Source organism: Camelina sativa, chromosome 3 (genome assembly GCF_030686135.1).
Source record: "Camelina sativa cultivar CO46 ecotype springtype chromosome 3, ASM3068613v1".
Classification (NCBI taxonomy): domain Eukaryota; kingdom Viridiplantae; phylum Streptophyta; class Magnoliopsida; order Brassicales; family Brassicaceae; genus Camelina; species Camelina sativa.
In genome coordinates this window covers 18,441,894-18,453,949 of record NC_141882.1, presented here as the reverse complement: position 1 = coordinate 18,453,949, position 12,056 = coordinate 18,441,894, and the positions used below count along the sequence as shown (strand labels likewise).

The following is a 12,056-nucleotide window of genomic DNA, read 5'->3' as shown; positions in this document are numbered from 1 at the left end:
CGACTGCATGGTATATACTTTCGGATGCGATCATACCAGCACTAATGCACCGGATCCCATTAGAACTCCGCAGTGAAGCGTGCTTGGGCGAGAGTAGTACTAGGATGGGTGACCTCCCGGGAAGTCCTCGTGTTGCATCCCTCTCTCTCTTTTTTTTTTTTTTTTTTTTTTTGGTTGTTGCGTAAGACTATATGGTACAAACAGAGCGTCGTAACTTTTACATCGTGAGGAACCACGTACCCATAATACCAACTGGGAAAGCCCCAAGAGTGTTTCTGGCAAGGCAATGGGTCTACGTTCCATTGGACCATTCCGGAGGCCGAATTTTGACGTTTGAAGGTGTTTCGGATGTTTTTTTCTGATCGCGACACAATTAGCTACGAGCACAAAATTATGTTTGGATATGGTTATCTCTTGTTTTTCGCGGTTGGAAGCACATCCAAGGTGAGAAACCGGTCCACATATCAAGTGGGACCCACATTGAATGATCCCTTGAGTTTTCAAAAAACGATATATGCAATTGCATGGTATATTCTAAGGATGCGATCATACCAGCACTAATGCACCGGATCCCATCAGAACTCCGCAGTTAAGCGCGCTTGGGCGAGAGTAGTACTAGGATGGGTGACGCCCGGGAAGTCCTCGTGTTGCATCCCTCCCTCTTTTTTTTTTTTTTGTTTTTTTTTGGTTGTTGCGTAAGACTATATAGTACAAACAGAGCGTCGTAACTTTTACATCGTGAGGAACCACGCGACCCATAATACTAATTGGGAAACCCCCAAGAGTGTTTCTGGCAAGGCAATGGGTCTACGTTCCATTGGACCATTCCGGAGGCCGAATTTTGACGTTTGAAGGTGTTTCGGATGTTTTTTTGTGATCGCGACACAATTAGCTACGAGCACAAAATTATGTTTGGATATGGTTATCTCTTGTTTTTTGCGGTTGGAAGCACGTCCAAGGTGAAAAACCGGTCCACATATCAAGTGGGACCCACATTGAATGATCCCTTGAGTTTTCAAAAAACGATATATGTGATTGCATAGTATATACTAACGGATGCGATCATACCAGCACTAATGCACTGGATCCCATCAGAACTATGCAGCTAAGCGTCCTTGGGCGAGAGTAGTACTAGGATGGGTGACCTCCCGGGAAGTCCTCGTGTTGCATCCCTCTCTCTTTTTTTTTTTTTTTTTTTTTTTTTGGTAGTTGCGTAAGACTATATAGTACAAACAGAGCGTCGTAACTTTTACATCGTGAGGAACCACGCACCCATAATACCAACTGGGAAAGCCCCAAGAGTGTTTCTGGCAAGGCAATGGGTCTACGTTCCATTGGACCATTCCGGAGGCCGAATTTTGACGTTTGAAGGTGTTTCGAATGTTTTTTTTGTGAACGCGACACAATTAGGTACGAGCACAAAATTATGTTTGGATACGGTTATCTTTTTTTTTTCGCGGTTGGAAGCTTGTCCAAGGTGAATAAACCGGTCGACATATCAAGTGGGACCCACATTGAATGATCCCTTGAGTTTTCAAAAAACGATATATGCGACTGCATGGTATATACTTTCGGATGCGATCATACCAGCACTAATGCACTGGATCCCATTAGAACTCCGCAGTTAAGCAGGCTTGGGCGAGAGTAGTACTAGGATGGGTGACCTCCCGGGAAGTCCTCTTGTTGCAACCATCCCTCTTTTTTTTTTTTTTTTTTTTTTTTTTTTTGGTTGTTGCGTAAGACTATATAGTACAAACAGAACCTCGTAACTTTTACATCGTGAGGAACCACGCGACCCATAATACCAATTCGGAAAGCCCCAAGAGTTTTTCTGGCAAGGCAATGGGTCTTCGTTCCATTGGACCATTCCGGAGGATGAATTTTTGACATTCGAAGGTGTTTGAGATGTTTTTTTGTGATCGCGACACAATTAGCTACGAGTACAAAATTATGTTTGGATATGGTTATCTCTTGTTTTTCGCGGTTTTAAGCATGTCCAAGGTGAATAAACCGGTCGACATATCAAGTGGGACCCACATTGAATGATCCCTTGAGTTTTCAAAAAACGATATATGCGACTGCATGGTATATACTTTCGGATGCGATCATACCAGCACTAATGCACCGGATCCCATTAGAACTCCGCAGTTAAGCGTGCTTGGGCGAGAGTAGTACTAGGATGGGTGACCTCCCGCGAAGTCCTCGTGTTGCATCCCTCCCTCTTTTTTTTTTTTTTTTTTTTTGGTTGTTGCGTAAGACTATATAGTACAAACAGAACGTCGTAACTTTTACATCGTGAGGAACCACGCGACCCATAATACCATTCCGGAAAGCCCCAAGAGTGTTTCTGGCAAGGCAATGGGTCTTCGTACCATTGGACCATTCCGGAGGACGAATTTTTGACGTTCGAAGGTGTTTGAGATGTTTTTTTGTGATCGCGACACAATTAGCTACGAGTACAAAATTATGTTTGGATATGGTTATCTCTTGTTTTTCGCGGTTGGAAGCACGTCCAAGGTGAATAAACCGGTCGACATATCAAGTGGGACCCACATTGAATGATCCCTTGAGTTTTCAAAAAACGATATATGCGACTGCATGGTATATACTTTCGGATGCGATCATACCAGCACTAATGCACCGGATCCCATTAGAACTCCGCAGTTAAGCGTGCTTGGGCGAGAGTAGTACTAGGATGGGTGACCTCCCGGGAAGTCCTCGTGTTGCATCCCTCTCTCTCTTTTTTTTTTTTTTTTTTTTTGGTTGTTGCGTAAGACTATATAGTACAAACAGAGCGTCGTAACTTTTACATCGTGAGGAACCACGTACCCATAATACCAACTGGGAAAGCCCCAAGAGTGTTTCTGGCAAGGCAATGGGTCTACGTTCCATTGGACCATTCCGGAGGCCGAATTTTGACGTTTGAAGGTGTTTCAGATGTTTTTTTGTGATCGCGACACAATTAGCTACGAGCACAAAATTATGTTTGGATATGGTTATCTCTTGTTTTTCGCGGTTGGAAGCACGTCCAAGGTGAGAAACCGGTCCACATATCAAGTGGGACCCACATTGAATGATCCCTTGAGTTTTCAAAAAACGATATATGTGATTGCATAGTATATACTAACGGATGCGATCATACCAGCACTAATGCACTGGATCCCATCAGAACTATGCAGCTAAGCGTCCTTGGGCGAGAGTAGTACTAGGATGGGTGACCTCCCGGGAAGTCCTCGTGTTGCATCCCTCTCTCTTTTTTTTTTTTTTTTTTTTTTTGTTAGTTGCGTAAGACTATATAGTACAAACAGAGCGTCGTAACTTTTACATCGTGAGGAACCACGCACCCATAATACCAACTGGGAAAGCCCCAAGAGTGTTTCTGGCAAGGCAATGGGTCTACGTTCCATTGGACCATTCCGGAGGCCGAATTTTGACGTTTGAAGGTGTTTCGAATGTTTTTTTTGTGAATGCGACACAATTAGCTACGAGCACAAAATTATGTTTGGATATGGTTATCTCTTGTTTTTCGCGGTTGGAAGCACGTCCAAGGTGAATAAACCGGTCGACATATCAAGTGGGACCCACATTGAATGATCCCTTGAGTTTTCAAAAAACGATATATGCGACTGCATGGTATATACTTTCGGATGCGATCATACCAGCACTAATGCACCGGATCCCATTAGAACTCCGCAGTTAAGCGTGCTTGGGCGAGAGTAGTACTAGGATGGGTGACCTCCCGGGAAGTCCTCGTGTTGCATCCCTCTCTCTCTTTTTTTTTTTTTTTTTTTTTGGTTGTTGCGTAAGACTATATAGTACAAACAGAGCGTCGTAACTTTTACATCGTGAGGAACCACGTACCCATAATACCAACTGGGAAAGCCCCAAGAGTGTTTCTGGCAAGGCAATGGGTCTACGTTCCATTGGACCATTCCGGAGGCCGAATTTTGACGTTTGAAGGTGTTTCAGATGTTTTTTTGTGATCGCGACACAATTAGCTACGAGCACAAAATTATGTTTGGATATGGTTATCTCTTGTTTTTCGCGGTTGGAAGCACATCCAAGGTGAGAAACCGGTCCACATATCAAGTGGGACCCACATTGAATGATCCCTTGAGTTTTCAAAAAACGATATATGCAATTGCATGGTATATTCTAAGGATGCGATCATACCAGCACTAATGCACCGGATCCCATCAGAACTCCGCAGTTAAGCGCGCTTGGGCGAGAGTAGTACTAGGATGGGTGACCTCCCGGGAAGTCCTCGTGTTGCATCCCTCCCTCTTTTTTTTTTTTTGTTTTTTTTTGGTTGTTGCGTAAGACTATATAGTACAAGCAGAGCGTCGTAACTTTTACATCGTGAGGAACCACGCGACCCATAATACTAATTGGGAAACCCCCAAGAGTGTTTCTGGCAAGGCAATGGGTCTACGTTCCATTGGACCATTCCGGAGGCCGAATTTTGACGTTTGAAGGTGTTTCGGATGTTTTTTTGTGATCGCGACACAATTAGCTACGAGCACAAAATTATGTTTGGATATGGTTATCTCTTGTTTTTTGCGGTTGGAAGCACGTCCAAGGTGAAAAACCGGTCCACATATCAAGTGGGACCCACATTGAATGATCCCTTGAGTTTTCAAAAAACGATATATGCGATTGCATAGTATATACTAACGGTTGCAATCATACCAGCACTAATGCACTGGATCCCATCAGAACTCCGCAGTAAAGCGTCCTTGGGCGAGAGTAGTACTAGGATGGGTGACCTCCCGGGAAGTCCTCGTGTTGCATCCCTCTCTCTTTTTTTTTTTTTTTTTTTTTTTTGGTTGTTGCGTAAGACTATATAGTACAAACAGAGCGTCGTAACTTTTACATCGTGAGGAACCACGTACCCATAATACCAACTGGGAAAGCCCCAAGAGTGTTTCTGGCAAGGCAATGGGTCTACGTTCCATTGGACCATTCCGGAGGCCAAATTTTGACGTTTGAAGGTGTTTCGGATGTTTTTTTGTGATCGCGACACAATTAGCTACGAGCACAAAATTATGTTTGGATATGGTTATCTCTTGTTTTTCGCGGTTGGAAGCACGTCCAAGGTGAGAAACCGGTCCACATATCAAGTGGGACCCACATTGAATGATCCCTTGAGTTTTCAAAAAACGATATATGTGATTGCATAGTATATACTAACGGATGCGATCATACCAGCACTAATGCACTGGATCCCATCAGAACTATGCAGCTAAGCGTCCTTGGGCGAGAGTAGTACTAGGATGGGTGACCTCCCGGGAAGTCCTCGTGTTGCATCCCTCTCTCTTTTTTTTTTTTTTTTTTTTTTTGTTAGTTGCGTAAGACTATATAGTACAAACAGAGCGTCGTAACTTTTACATCGTGAGGAACCACGCACCCATAATACCAACTGGGAAAGCCCCAAGAGTGTTTCTGGCAAGGCAATGGGTCTACGTTCCATTGGACCATTCCGGAGGCCGAATTTTGACGTTTGAAGGTGTTTCGAATGTTTTTTTTGTGAATGCGACACAATTAGCTACGAGCACAAAATTATGTTTGGATATGGTTATCTCTTGTTTTTCGCGGTTGGAAGCACGTCCAAGGTGAATAAACCGGTCGACATATCAAGTGGGACCCACATTGAATGATCCCTTGAGTTTTCAAAAAACGATATATGCGACTGCATGGTATATACTTTCGGATGCGATCATACCAGCACTAATGCACCGGATCCCATTAGAACTCCGCAGTTAAGCGTGCTTGGGCGAGAGTAATACTAGGATGGGTGACCTCCCGGGAAGTCCTCGTGTTGCATCCCTCTCTCTCTTTTTTTTTTTTTTTTTTTTGGTTGTTGCGTAAGACTATATGGTACAAACAGAGCGTCGTAACTTTCACATCGTGAGGAACCACGTACCCATAATACCAACTGGGAAAGCCCCAAGAGTGTTTCTGGCAAGGCAATGGGTCTACGTTCCATTGGACCATTCCGGAGGCCGAATTTTGACGTTTGAAGGTGTTTCGGATGTTTTTTTGTGATCGCGACACAATTAGCTACGAGCACAAAATTATGTTTGGATATGGTTATCTCTTGTTTTTCGCGGTTGGAAGCACATCCAAGGTGAGAAACCGGTCCACATATCAAGTGGGACCCACATTGAATGATCCCTTGAGTTTTCAAAAAACGATATATGCAATTGCATGGTATATTCTAAGGATGCGATCATACCAGCACTAATGCACCGGATCCCATCAGAACTCCGCAGTTAAGCGCGCTTGGGCGAGAGTAGTACTAGGATGGGTGACCCCCGGGAAGTCCTCGTGTTGCATCCCTCCCTCTTTTTTTTTTTTGTTTTTTTTTGGTTGTTGCGTAAGACTATATAGTACAAACAGAGCGTAGTAACTTTTACATCGTGAGGAACCACGCGACCCATAATACTAATTGGGAAACCCCCAAGAGTGTTTCTGGCAAGGCAATGGGTCTACGTTCCATTGGACCATTCCGGAGGCCGAATTTTGACGTTTGAAGGTGTTTCGGATGTTTTTTTGTGATCGCGACACAATTAGCTACGAGCACAAAATTATGTTTAGATATGGTTATCTCTTGTTTTTTGCGGTTGGAAGCACGTCCAAGGTGAAAAACCGGTCCACATATCAAGTGGGACCCACATTGAATGATCCCTTGAGTTTTCAAAAAACGATATATGCGATTGCATAGTATATACTAACGGTTGCGATCATACCAGCACTAATGCACTGGATCCCATCAGAACTCCGCAGTAAAGCGTCCTTGGGCGAGAGTAGTACTAGGATGGGTGACCTCCCGGGAAGTCCTCGTGTTGCATCCCTCTCTCTTTTTTTTTTTTTTTTTTTTTTTTGGTTGTTGCGTAAGACTATATAGTACAAACAGAGCGTCGTAACTTTTACATCGTGAGGAACCACGTACCCATAATACCAACTGGGAAAGCCCCAAGAGTGTTTCTGGCAAGGCAATGGGTCTACGTTCCATTGGACCTTTCCGGAGGCCAAATTTTGACGTTTGAAGGTGTTTCGGATGTTTTTTTGTGATCGCGACACAATTAGCTACGAGTACAAAATTATGTTTGGATATGGTTATCTCTTTTTTTTCGCGGTTGGAAGCACGTCCAAGGTTAATAAACCGGTCGACATATCAAGTGGGACCCACATTGAATGATCCCTTGAGTTTTCAAAAAACGATATATGCGACTGCATGGTATATACTTTCGGATGCGATCATACCAGCACTAATGCACTGGATCCCATTAGAACTCCGCAGTTAAGCAGGCTTGGGCGAGAGTAGTACTAGGATGGGTGACCTCCCGGGAAGTCCTCTTGTTGCAACCATCCCTCTTTTTTTTTTTTTTTTTTTTTTTTTTTTTGGTTGTTGCGTAAGACTATATAGTACAAACAGAACCTCGTAACTTTTACATCGTGAGGAACCACGCGACCCATAATACCAATTCGGAAAGCCCCAAGAGTTTTTCTGGAAAGGCAATGGGTCTTCGTTCCATTGGACCATTCCGGAGGACGAATTTTTGACGTTCGAAGGTGTTTGAGATGTTTTTTTGTGATCGCGACACAATTAGCTACGAGTACAAAATTATGTTTGGATATGGTTATCTCTTGTTTTTCGCGGTTGTAAGCACGTCCAAGGTGAATAAACCGGTCGACATATCAAGTGGGACCCACATTGAATGATCCCTTGAGTTTTCAAAAAACGATATATGCGACTGCATGGTATATACTTTCGGATGCGATCATACCAGCACTAATGCACCGGATCCCATTAGAACTCCGCAGTTAAGCGTGCTTGGGCGAGAGTAGTACTAGGATGGGTGACCTCCCGCGAAGTCCTCGTGTTGCATCCCTCCCTCTTTTTTTTTTTTTTTTTTTGGTTGTTGCGTAAGACTATATAGTACAAACAGAACGTCGTAACTTTTACATCGTGAGGAACCACGCGACCCATAATTCCATTCCGGAAAGCCCCAAGAGTGTTTCTGGCAAGGCAATGGGTCTTCGTACCATTGGACCATTCCGGAGGACGAATTTTTGACGTTCGAAGGTGTTTGAGATGTTTTTTTGTGATCGCGACACAATTAGCTACGAGCACAAAATTATGTTAGGATATGGTTATCTCTTGTTTTTTGCGGTTGGAAGCACGTCCAAGGTGAAAAACCGGTCCACATATCAAGTGGGACCCACATTGAATGATCCCTTGAGTTTTCAAAAAACGATATATGCGATTGCATAGTATATACTAACGGTTGCGATCATACCAGCACTAATGCACTGGATCCCATCAGAACTCCGCAGTAAAGCGTCCTTGGGCGAGAGTAGTACTAGGATGGGTGACCTCCCGGGAAGTCCTCGTGTTGCATCCCTCTCTCTTTTTTTTTTTCTTTTTTTTTTTTGGTTGTTGCGTAAGACTATATAGTACAAACAGAGCGTCGTAACTTTTACATCGTGAGGAACCACGTACCCATAATACCAACTGGGAAAGCCCCAAGAGTGTTTCTGGCAAGGCAATGGGTCTACGTTCCATTGGACCATTCCGGAGGCCAAATTTTGACGTTTGAAGGTGTTTCGGATGTTTTTTTGTGATCGCGACACAATTAGCTACGAGCTTAAAATTATGTTTGGATATGGTTATCTCTTGTTTTTCGCGGTTGGAAGCACGTCCAAGGTGTGAAACCGGTCCACATATCAAGTGGGACCCACATTGAATGATCCCTTGAGTTATCAAAAAACGATATATGCAATTGCATGGTATATTCTAAGGATGCGATCATACCAGCACTAATGCACCGGATCCCATCAGAACTCCGCAGTTAAGCGCGCTTGGGCGAGAGTAGTACTAGGATGGGTGACGCCCGGGAAGTCCTCGTGTTGCATCCCTCCCTCTTTTTTTTTTTTGTTTTTTTTTTGTTGTTGCGTAAGACTATATAGTACAAACAGAGCGTCGTAACTTTTACATCGTGAGGAACCACGCGACCCATAATACTAATTGGGAAACCCCCAAGAGTGTTTCTGGCAAGGCAATGGGTCTACGTTCCATTGGACCATTCCGGAGGCCGAATTTTGACGTTTGAAGGTGTTTCGTATGTTTTTTTGTGATCGCGACACAATTAGCTACGAGCACAAAATTATGTTTGGATATGGTTATCTCTTGTTTTTTGCGGTTGGAAGCACGTCCAAGGTGAAAAACCGGTCCACATATCAAGTGGGACCCACATTGAATGATCCCTTGAGTTTTCAAAAAACGATATATGTGATTGCATAGTATATACTAACGGATGCGATCATACCAGCACTAATGCACTGGATCCCATCAGAACTATGCAGCTAAGCGTCCTTGGGCGAGAGTAGTACTAGGATGGGTGACCTCCCGGGAAGTCCTCGTGTTGCATCCCTCTCTCTTTTTTTTTTTTTTTTTTTTTTTTTGGTAGTTGCGTAAGACTATATAGTACAAACAGAGCGTCGTAACTTTTACATCGTGAGGAACCACGCACCCATAATACCAACTGGGAAAGCCCCAAGAGTGTTTCTGGCAAGGCAATGGGTCTACGTTCCATTGGACCATTCCGGAGGCCGAATTTTGACGTTTGAAGGTGTTTCGAATGTTTTTTTTGTGAACGCGACACAATTAGCTACGAGCACAAAATTATGTTTGGATATGGTTATCTCTTGTTTTTCGCGGTTGGAAGCACGTCCAAGGTGAATAAACCGGTCGACATATCAAGTGGGACCCACATTGAATGATCCCTTGAGTTTTCAAAAAACGATATATGCGACTGCATGGTATATACTTTCGGATGCGATCATACCAGCACTAATGCACCGGATCCCATTAGAACTCCGCAGTTAAGCGTGCTTGGGCGAGAGTAATACTAGGATGGGTGACCTCCTGGGAAGTCCTCGTGTTGCATCCCTCTCTCTCTTTTTTTTTTTTTTTTTTTTTGGTTGTTGCGTAAGACTATATGGTACAAACAGAGCGTCGTAACTTTTACATCGTGAGGAACCACGTACCCATAATACCAACTGGGAAAGCCCCAAGAGTGTTTCTGGCAAGGCAGTGGGTCTACGTTCCATTGGACCATTCCGGAGGCCGAATTTTGACGTTTGAAGGTGTTTCGGATGTTTTTTTGTGATCGCGACACAATTAGCTACGAGCACAAAATTATGTTTGGATATGGTATCTCTTGTTTTTCGCGGTTGGAAGCACATCCAAGGTGAGAAACCGGTCCACATATCAAGTGGGACCCACATTGAATGATCCCTTGAGTTTTCAAAAAACGATATATGCAATTGCATGGTATATTCTAAGGATGCGATCATACCAGCACTAATGCACCGGATCCCATCAGAACTCCGCAGTTAAGCGCGCTTGGGCGAGAGTAGTACTAGGATGGGTGACGCCCGGGAAGTCCTCGTGTTGCATCCCTCCCTCTTTTTTTTTTTTTGTTTTTTTTTGGTTGTTGCGTAAGACTATATAGTACAAACAGAGCGTCGTAACTTTTACATCGTGAGGAACCACGCGACCCATAATACTAATTGGGAAACCCCCAAGAGTGTTTCTGGCAAGGCAATGGGTCTACGTTCCATTGGACCATTCCGGAGGCCGAATTTTGACGTTTGAAGGTGTTTCGGATGTTTTTTTGTGATCGCGACACAATTAGCTACGAGCACAAAATTATGTTTGGATATGGTTATCTCTTGTTTTTTGCGGTTGGAAGCACGTCCAAGGTGAAAAACCGGTCCACATATCAAGTGGGACCCACATTGAATGATCCCTTGAGTTTTCAAAAAACGATATATGTGATTGCATAGTATATACTAACGGATGCGATCATACCAGCACTAATGCACTGGATCCCATCAGAACTATGCAGCTAAGCGTCCTTGGGCGAGAGTAGTACTAGGATGGGTGACCTCCCGGGAAGTCCTCGTGTTGCATCCCTCTCTCTTTTTTTTTTTTTTTTTTTTTTTGGGAGTTGCGTAAGACAATATAGTACAAACAGAGCGTCGTAACTTTTACATCGTGAGGAACCACGCGACCCATAATACCATTTCGGAAAGCCCCAAGAGTGTTTCTGGCAAGGCAATGGGTCTTCGAACCGTTGGACCATTCCGGAGGCCGAATTTTGACGTTTTAAGGTGTTTCGGATGTTTTTTTTGGTTGTTGCGTAAGACTATATAGTACAAACAGAACGTCGTAGCTTTTACATCGTGAGGAACCACGCGACCCATAATACCATTTCGGAAAGCCCCAAGAGTGTTTCTGGCAAGGCAATGGGTCTTCGAACCGTTGGACCATTCCGGAGGCCGAATTTTGACGTTTTAAGGTGTTTCGGATGTTTTTTTGTGATCGCGACACAATTAGCTACGAGCACAAAATTATGTTTGGATATGGTTATCTCTTGTTTTTTGCGGTTGGAAGCACGTCCAAGGTGAATAAAGCGATCCACATATCAAGTGGGACCCACATTGAAGGATCCCTTGAGTTTTCAAAAAACGATATATGCGATTGCATGGTTTATACTAACGGGTGCGATCATACCAGCACTAATGCACCGGATCCCATCAGAAGTCCACAGTTAAGCGTGCTTGGGCGAGAGTAGTACTAGAATGGGTGACCTCCCGGAATGTCCTCGTGTTGCATCCCTCCCTCTTTTTTTTTTTTTTTTTTTTGGTTGTTGCGTAAGACTATATAGTACAAACAGAACGTCGTAGCTTTTACATCGTGAGGAACCACGCGACCCATAATACCATTTCGGAAAGCCCCAAGAGTGTTTCTGGCAACTCAATGGGTCTTCGTACCGTTGGACCATTCCGGAGGCCGAATTTTGACGTTTTAAGGTGTTTCGAATGTTTTTTTGTGATCGCGACACAATTAGCTACGAGCACAAAATTATGTTTGGATATGGTTATCTCTTGTTTTTCGCGGTTGGAAGCACATCCAAGGTGAGAAACCGGTCCACATATCAAGTGGGACCCACATTGAATGATCCCTTGAGTTTTCAAAAAACGAT

At 43.8% G+C, this 12,056-nt stretch overlaps 9 non-coding genes and 14 pseudogenes across 9 annotated transcripts; all 23 read left to right on the top strand.

The window, feature by feature from the left end:
* The first annotated feature begins 22 nt into the window (after positions 1 to 22).
* On the top strand, positions 23 to 141 carry LOC147947381 (5S ribosomal RNA). Its single transcript, XR_015595910.1, has one exon. It is a non-coding gene; the product is annotated as a 5S ribosomal RNA (ribosomal RNA).
* A 397-nt stretch (positions 142 to 538) lies between these two features.
* Positions 539 to 656, top strand: LOC147947380 (5S ribosomal RNA; annotated as a pseudogene).
* Positions 657 to 1,054: 398 nt separating this feature from the next.
* On the top strand, positions 1,055 to 1,173 carry LOC147947379 (5S ribosomal RNA; annotated as a pseudogene).
* A 400-nt stretch (positions 1,174 to 1,573) lies between these two features.
* On the top strand, positions 1,574 to 1,692 carry LOC147947378 (5S ribosomal RNA; annotated as a pseudogene).
* Positions 1,693 to 2,097: 405 nt separating this feature from the next.
* LOC147947377 (5S ribosomal RNA) lies at positions 2,098 to 2,216 on the top strand. Its single transcript, XR_015595933.1, has one exon. It is a non-coding gene; the product is annotated as a 5S ribosomal RNA (ribosomal RNA).
* Positions 2,217 to 2,613: 397 nt separating this feature from the next.
* On the top strand, positions 2,614 to 2,732 carry LOC147947376 (5S ribosomal RNA). Its single transcript, XR_015595828.1, has one exon. It is a non-coding gene; the product is annotated as a 5S ribosomal RNA (ribosomal RNA).
* Positions 2,733 to 3,128: 396 nt separating this feature from the next.
* Positions 3,129 to 3,247, top strand: LOC147947375 (5S ribosomal RNA; annotated as a pseudogene).
* Positions 3,248 to 3,645: 398 nt separating this feature from the next.
* On the top strand, positions 3,646 to 3,764 carry LOC147947374 (5S ribosomal RNA). The gene has a single exon (XR_015595816.1). It is a non-coding gene; the product is annotated as a 5S ribosomal RNA (ribosomal RNA).
* A 395-nt stretch (positions 3,765 to 4,159) lies between these two features.
* Positions 4,160 to 4,278, top strand: LOC147947373 (5S ribosomal RNA). Its single transcript, XR_015595980.1, has one exon. It is a non-coding gene; the product is annotated as a 5S ribosomal RNA (ribosomal RNA).
* Positions 4,279 to 4,675: 397 nt separating this feature from the next.
* Positions 4,676 to 4,794, top strand: LOC147947372 (5S ribosomal RNA; annotated as a pseudogene).
* Positions 4,795 to 5,191: 397 nt separating this feature from the next.
* Positions 5,192 to 5,310, top strand: LOC147947371 (5S ribosomal RNA; annotated as a pseudogene).
* A 398-nt stretch (positions 5,311 to 5,708) lies between these two features.
* On the top strand, positions 5,709 to 5,827 carry LOC147947370 (5S ribosomal RNA). The gene has a single exon (XR_015595760.1). It is a non-coding gene; the product is annotated as a 5S ribosomal RNA (ribosomal RNA).
* Positions 5,828 to 6,221: 394 nt separating this feature from the next.
* Positions 6,222 to 6,339, top strand: LOC147947369 (5S ribosomal RNA). Its single transcript, XR_015595855.1, has one exon. It is a non-coding gene; the product is annotated as a 5S ribosomal RNA (ribosomal RNA).
* A 396-nt stretch (positions 6,340 to 6,735) lies between these two features.
* Positions 6,736 to 6,854, top strand: LOC147947368 (5S ribosomal RNA; annotated as a pseudogene).
* Positions 6,855 to 7,252: 398 nt separating this feature from the next.
* On the top strand, positions 7,253 to 7,371 carry LOC147947367 (5S ribosomal RNA; annotated as a pseudogene).
* A 405-nt stretch (positions 7,372 to 7,776) lies between these two features.
* On the top strand, positions 7,777 to 7,895 carry LOC147947366 (5S ribosomal RNA). The gene has a single exon (XR_015595921.1). It is a non-coding gene; the product is annotated as a 5S ribosomal RNA (ribosomal RNA).
* Positions 7,896 to 8,289: 394 nt separating this feature from the next.
* Positions 8,290 to 8,408, top strand: LOC147947365 (5S ribosomal RNA; annotated as a pseudogene).
* Positions 8,409 to 8,804: 396 nt separating this feature from the next.
* LOC147947364 (5S ribosomal RNA) lies at positions 8,805 to 8,922 on the top strand (annotated as a pseudogene).
* A 396-nt stretch (positions 8,923 to 9,318) lies between these two features.
* On the top strand, positions 9,319 to 9,437 carry LOC147947363 (5S ribosomal RNA; annotated as a pseudogene).
* Positions 9,438 to 9,837: 400 nt separating this feature from the next.
* LOC147947362 (5S ribosomal RNA) lies at positions 9,838 to 9,956 on the top strand. The gene has a single exon (XR_015596015.1). It is a non-coding gene; the product is annotated as a 5S ribosomal RNA (ribosomal RNA).
* A 394-nt stretch (positions 9,957 to 10,350) lies between these two features.
* On the top strand, positions 10,351 to 10,468 carry LOC147947361 (5S ribosomal RNA; annotated as a pseudogene).
* Positions 10,469 to 10,865: 397 nt separating this feature from the next.
* LOC147947360 (5S ribosomal RNA) lies at positions 10,866 to 10,984 on the top strand (annotated as a pseudogene).
* Positions 10,985 to 11,570: 586 nt separating this feature from the next.
* On the top strand, positions 11,571 to 11,689 carry LOC147947359 (5S ribosomal RNA; annotated as a pseudogene).
* Positions 11,690 to 12,056: the final 367 nt, after the last annotated feature.